We start from the raw sequence: 7,241 nt of genomic DNA, 5'->3' as shown, positions 1-7,241 counted from the left end.
GAGCAGAACCAATGTACAATTTTAGTGAAGAATAGAAATCCATAGTCTGTTTAATGCATAAGAGTGATCCAACTTCAACGAACAATTATTAAAACTGGAGAAAGAGGATATTTTGGAAATTACAGCCATCAATAAAATGGAACATCAGGGAGCGGCAATACTGCTCACAGAAAAAGTACAAGCAAAATTGGATTCTTTATAGAAGTCTGTATCCAAGACTGCAGGATTAGAAAAGCGTTTACGCATGTGCAAGAACAGTCGAGTAATTCTGCGCCCTAATTTAAATGTTGAAGAAGGGTTAGTAAATGGTGCAGTTGGTAAAGTTATTGATTTAATACATTTTCCAAAGGGAGATGAGGTTGAATACTTGGCCATGAAATTTGATCAGTTTGATGGCGTCAAACAGATTGGCAGATGTGTTGTATGTTTTTTACTAGTGAGAGACTTATATGTGTGGCACCAGCAGTTTCCACTCTCTCTAGCGTATACTGTAACTATCCATAAATCACAAGGTTTAAGTGTAGATGCAGCTTTTGTTGATATTGAAAGTACTGTATTTAAAGAAGGAATGTGATATGTAGCGTTTTCACAATTTGGAACATTGCGTTTGTTTTTGATTGATTTTGATGATAAGAAAGTTAGTGCCGATGCAAGTTGTGTCAGGGAGTACTATTGGTTAAGAAGTCTATGCACTCCTCATTTAGAACACTATCCTAGTTATGAGAAATGGATAATCTGTCGTGAGTGGAAGCTTAGAAGAGAGTCGACAGATGTTCAAGAAAAGAAAGTAAATAAGGACAAGCTAAAAGGCGTTAAGAAGAAAAAAGAGAAAAATTATGAAGATATTGTAGGATACCAGTTGGAAAACAGTTCAGGTGTCAACTGCTATGCAAATGTTGTTCTGAATGTACTGTTTCATTTACCACATCTTGTAGGATCTTTCTGGCATAGATACTCCCACTTTTTGCCGGGTGTCAGTGCATTTTGACTGCAGTACACGGAGATCCTGTTAATCAGGACCACAATGGCAGTGCTCTCTCCTCTAAAGTATCTGGTAAGCACTTTGTACACCCCACAATTGGTATACTGGGGTACCATTAAAAATCCCTAGTATATGGTACTAAGATACCCAGGGCATTGGTACATCAGGGGTCTCATATGGGCTGCAGCATGTATTATGCCACCCATGGGAGCCCATGCAAACTGTGTCTGCAGAGCTGCCATTGCAGTCTGTGTGAAATGGGGCTTGTACCTTTCACTTTGGATATAAGGTTCCCCTTATTTGCTATTCACATCATTTTTAACCTACAAGTTACCCCTAAGGTAGGCCCTTCAGTCCAAGGGCAGGGTGCCTGGTTCTAAGTGTGTGGGTACCCCTGCAAGAGCAAAGGTACTCCTACACATCCAGTACTCCATTTTCTGGGCTTTGTAAGTGTGGGACAGCCATTAAAAGGTGTGTAGTGGACACTGGCAAGTCGAGGTGTTCAACTACATAATGGCTGGCCTGAGCCTGGCCATGTTGGATATCAAATATGTTGGAATCATTCAACTACACCGATTTCAGTGTTAGTTGCATGATACCATGTACTGGGGGCTATTTAGAGAACCCCCCCCCCAACACCTACCTTACAGGGTCTTCCTGCCAACCCGCACTGCTGCTGAACCTAGACAGTGTTCTGTCCCCCTGCTGATGAGCTTTACCTGGGCTGGGGAAGCTGAACAAAGGATTTCCTTCAAAGGAGAGGTGTGACCACCTCTCCTTTAGAATTAGGTAGGGTGGGGGTGCTTTGTGCACCACCAGACTGCATTGAAGGGCACATTTGGTGTCCTCCATGCATAAACCAGTTTTGCCCAGGGCTCACTCCTGCTCTGGCATGAAACCACACAAAGGGCAGGGGAGCATCCAGCTCCTCCCTAGGGAGGTGCCCAGAGCTCCTCCAGTTGGCCACTTCATATGACTGGCTAGGACAGCTGAGTGTGCATCCCTGACCCCCTCTGATAGGCGGGTCACTAGAGAAGAGGTCCTTACCCTTTTTAGGGTTACTTAAGGCTGCCCTGAGTGTGGGTCCTTAGATTTGTTCTGACAATAACTTCTAGATCTGACTGCCTGCCGTCTGAAGTCTGTCCAAACACTCTTCTGTTGATGGACACTAGAACTGTGTTGCTCTTCGAGCCAGGAGCAAAGACAAGACTGCTCCGGTAGGAATATTCCTGATGCATCTTTGCCCCTGTGCGTCTCCAAGTTCTGCAACTCTGTGTGCATCCTCTGAGTCACTAAGGACTCAGCCTGCATCCCAGTAGAAGGAATCTCCCTTGGAGTGAGGGAGTCACTTCCCTGCATCCGCAGCACCTCTACGATGACTGGTTTGGTGATCCTGTTGTCCCACCGACATTGGCCGGCTCTGCAGCACAGGTGGTGGTTTGTTGGTTCTTCGGAGCCCTGACCAGTCTTCCCTGCAACTTGGGTGACTGTAATCCCTCTCCAGTCAACATGAACTACCTCACTGTGCACCATGTCTATTTGTCGTTACCAAGGCTTGTTGGCTCTCCTCACAAAAATTCTTCAAGTCCCAGCCTTCAGCACTACACAGCTCGAAGAACGATGTCCTGCATGCATCCTCGGGATCGTAGGCCTTCAACTCCTGTGTGCTGTTGAGGTTTCCCTGTGACTCACTGTGCTTACAGCCAGAGGGTCCTTGAGGGGGCTCCATCAATTCCTGCTGGCTCTCCTGCATGCTGAGGGCTGGCCTTGACTTACCCTTGCTGGGTTAGTCCCGCAGGCCTTACTGGTCTGCAACACAGCATCTTCTCCGGAGAACCATTGTTTGTGTTTGGCAAGGCTTGTTGGTGGTCCTGCTGGTCACTGACCTTCCTGCTCTCATTGACTGGTGTGGGACAACTCAGGGATGGCCCCTGTGCTCCTGCATCATTGCCTTGACTCGGGCAGCTGCTGCTTCAACCTCACCATGCTGCCGCAAGAACCTCCTACAAGGGCTCCTACTGTGCTTCTGAACCTCCTGGTCACTTGGGTGGTTTGAACTCTGCACCCTCTGCTTTCAGGTCCTTCACATCTGGATTCCACATCCTGGTTCCACCGGCCTGGTCCACAAGATGCTGTAGCTGCTGATCTACCACGAACCTCCATTGGCGTCTGCAGGTGTTTCTGACTCCACTTCACCTATTTGCACCTGGGCTCCCTGGTGCAGATATCCTGGTTCCTAGGGTATCCACGGGTGGGGAAGCTCTCAAACCTTCCTTGATTCAAGTTGTTCCTTCTGAGTCCTTTGGGAAGGGTCTTAGAACTGTAAAGTCCCAACTGCAACCTACCTTGTGTTATCCTAAGGGCGTTTGACCCTGAGTAACCACTGTGCATTTGGGCACCTTGAGGTCCCTGGCTACTCACCTTGGGTGGTTCCGTGCTTCCTCTGGGGTCCTCCATCCTTGGGTACTAGTCCAGTTTTTGGTACTTACCTCACATTCCACTATTTAGGATATGGGTTGGCCTCCGGTTGGGCCCTATGTGCTTTCCTATGGTACGTACCTTTTTCGAAAGTATGTCTTGTGTGTAGTTAATATCTCTGGATAGGAGATATACCACGTTAGTGTCTAGTGTGTGCTAATAAATACAAAGTATTTTTATACTAACCTTGTGTGATTCTTAAGCCTTAGCTGCTCTCCCAGGCTATGCCTTGAAAGCTCTGGTTTTCAGGGACCTAAACACCATCACTATGCATTGCCTGGACTGAGTGCACAGTGCCTCACCAAAGGAGGACATTATATACTGAGCCAGCCTCCTACACATCTTGTAAATCAAATTCAATAAAAACCAGATAAGAGATTGTGTTCTGCACTGTACCATTTGCTCCAGTGTTTAGTCACTGACAAAATTGCAATACATTCTTATTGAGGCATTTTAGACCTTTTTAGATATATATATAGCGGATCACTAATATTTACTCTCAACAAGAAGCACAAGGAATTATTATTGTGATCCTTAGAGATTTAGAACAAGAAGTAAATATTGATGAATTATTTGGACTGAGTTACAGACAGAACCATGACTGTAAAGATTGTTATTTTTCATCTACCACTGTGCAGTTGGTTGTCTACAATCCATAATATTATTCTTTCCCCACTGCTCAAGGATGAAGCTTCATGCGGTACATCGTTTATGGTGAAAAAGTATGAAAGCTGAGAACAGTAAAAAAGAGAAAATTTAATGTTTAATTATATTGTCATATACTGTTACTGCATAACCATTGTGTATTATCAAACCATCCTTTGAGACCCACACTAGGAATGTTACAGGGAAATGTTTTGGAATCCTCAAAATGTTAAAGAAAACATTGGATTTCCTCCCTGTTTCAGCCAGGAAAACCCTGGTACACACTCTCGTTACATCCCAACTGGACTATGGAAATGTCCTTTACCTGGGAGCAACAAAACAAATCTCATAGGCTGCAACAATTTCAAAATGTGGCAGTCCGCCTCATTCTCAATCTACTGAAGAGAGCTTCCTCGGTGAAAGCCCTTGATTTCCTGCATTGGCTGCCTGTTGACAAAAGTATCCTTTTAAAGCCTTGTGCTTTTGTCACTGGAGTCTGCAGGGCAAGGTACCTAGTTACCTGCATGATCTTCTGACTCCCTACAGCCCGACGTGTCACCTTAGATCAACAGGACCTCACCTGCTCAAAGTTCATAAAATCCAAAGAATGAGAATGGGTATGAGCTCATTCGGTTGCCTGGCAGCCAAAAACTGGAACACACTACCTCTTTCTCTTTGCGCTGAACCATCAGAAAACGCTTTCCGGAAAGGATTGAAAACCTGGCTTTTCCAGTTGTGAGTTCTGCATGCCCTTATCGGCCACTGCTGCACAGCTTATACCCTTTCTTAGCCTCTTTATGTAGCAGCTCCTAGCTCGGGGACACACCAGTTGCTATAACCAGGCACTTTATAAATGATTTTATTATTATTATTATTTTTTTTTTTTTGAAAAACCTTTATTTAAAAATCAGGACACAGCTATTCAGCCGACAACCCGGAGGTTCGGCAGCATCGATGATTAGAAACAGTGATGCGTCCCCAGTAAAGTACAAAGAGAAGTGCAAAGGTTCAATTTTAAACAAACACAAAAAGCACAGCAAACCCCAGCAAGGCAAGAACACTAAAAAACCATGGTGAGAGCCCCCAGGGGAGGCTGGACCCCACTCATCTACCAGTTACAAGATAGTGTAAGGAGGAAGAGGGGGGACGGCAGAGGCCCAAATAGCTCACAAACCAGTCTGTGCTGGAAAGAAGGTCAGGGGGAAAGCTGTTCCTCGGGCGGTTCCAGATCAGGGGCAAGACATATTCCCCCCTGTATTGATTCCACCGCCCCCAGATGGCGTGCCACTTCCGGGGGCGGCCTCTAGAGCAGTAGACTGTCTTCTCCCTAAACATGCTCCAGTCCATGTTCTCTTTCCACGCAGTCGATTTTATTATTATTTTTATTATTATGATGTTTCTGCAATTTTGAAAATGAATACCATATATTTATGTTCTTTTTCATTGTCAGTAGTGGCTGTAGTGCTAGATGTCTCAAAATACTTGCTGTACCACAGAAATATTTCTTAAAATACCGCTGGAGCGTGTTTTTATGCATAACGAGCACTTGGCATACCTTGCCACCACTTTCATTTGCTGATGTCCTAATTATTGCTTTCAGTGTAGTTCAGCAAATTTACACTGTAAAACTATATACCAAGGTACAGTCTTATATAGCAACTGACACATTCACAGATACACTGATTACACAACTCATACACCCAGTCTCTCATCCATTCAACCACTTACTCACCCACTAACTCACTGACACAGTTAGTGATACACATCTCACTTACGAATACATCTACTACTACATGATCTTACTTACATATATAGATATTCACATACTTAGTTCCTAATACAGGTACTAAAACATGAACTCAGTCACCAACACATATATTATACAACAGGTCACCCATGCATACAATCACTGACATACTCAGTCACTTTCCCATGTAACTACTGATACACCCAATAACACGCCCATACAGCTAGAAAGACATCCACTCACTCCTGTAAAAGGTAACACATACACTTGCTTACTTTCCTAAACAGCTACTAACACAGCCAGTCATTTACTTACACAGCTACTGCCATACATATTCAATATAACGTACAGGCACTGACTAAGTTACTTACTCACCTGCACAGGCACTCACACAGCCTATTAGGCATTGATACAGACACTCAGACATCTGCGTACTCATCTATATAGATACTCACACACCCATTTACACATAGATACAAACTGTGACACATCCAGTCACACAGTGTTGCATACACTATCACACCCAGGCACACACTGATGCCGACACTAAGATACCCAGACACACACTAATGCATAGACTGACACACCCAGGCAGACACTCATTCATACACTAATACATCCACTCATATGCTGATACAGTAACATACTTATGCATTTACTGATATACCCAGACACTTGTGTATACACTGATACATCCAGGAACATACTGCTCTATATACTATTACACCAATACACACAATAATACAGCAGACACACACTGATGCAAACACTAACATAGCCATTCACTCATAAAGCTACTTACACACACATCCACTCACTCATACAGCTACTCACACAGTTACTTATTTACTCACACAACTGCTAACACTGTTAATCAGTGACTCATATTGTCTCTAACACATCCAGTTAGTCAGACATACCACCATGTTTACACCCAGTAACTAACTTATATACACACCTATTCACCCTTACAGCCACTAATACACCCAATCACTCACTTATACAGTGACCCAACCAGTCACTAACTCATACAGGCAATAACACACCCACTCACCCATACATCGAGCCACACAACCAGTCACTGAATCATACAGGCACTCACACACCCACTCACTCTCCTATATAGACACTCACAACCCACTCACTCACAGACATTCACTCACCCATACAGCCACTGTTGCAGTCACTCACTCATACAATCACTCACATACCCTCTATCTAACTCATACAGCAGCTAACCCACCTACTAATTCACTCATAAACCCCGTGATATAGCAACTCGCTCACTCATGCAGTCACTCACACACTGATATTGCTACTCACACACCCAACCACTCACTCATACAGCCACTCAGTCACCCAAATCAACACTCACACACACACTCAGTC

The sequence above is a fragment of the Triturus cristatus genome, chromosome 5_2, assembly GCF_964204655.1.
Source record: "Triturus cristatus chromosome 5_2, aTriCri1.1, whole genome shotgun sequence".
In the NCBI taxonomy this organism is placed as follows: Eukaryota; Metazoa; Chordata; class Amphibia; order Caudata; family Salamandridae; genus Triturus; species Triturus cristatus.
This window is presented reverse-complemented; position numbering follows the sequence as displayed.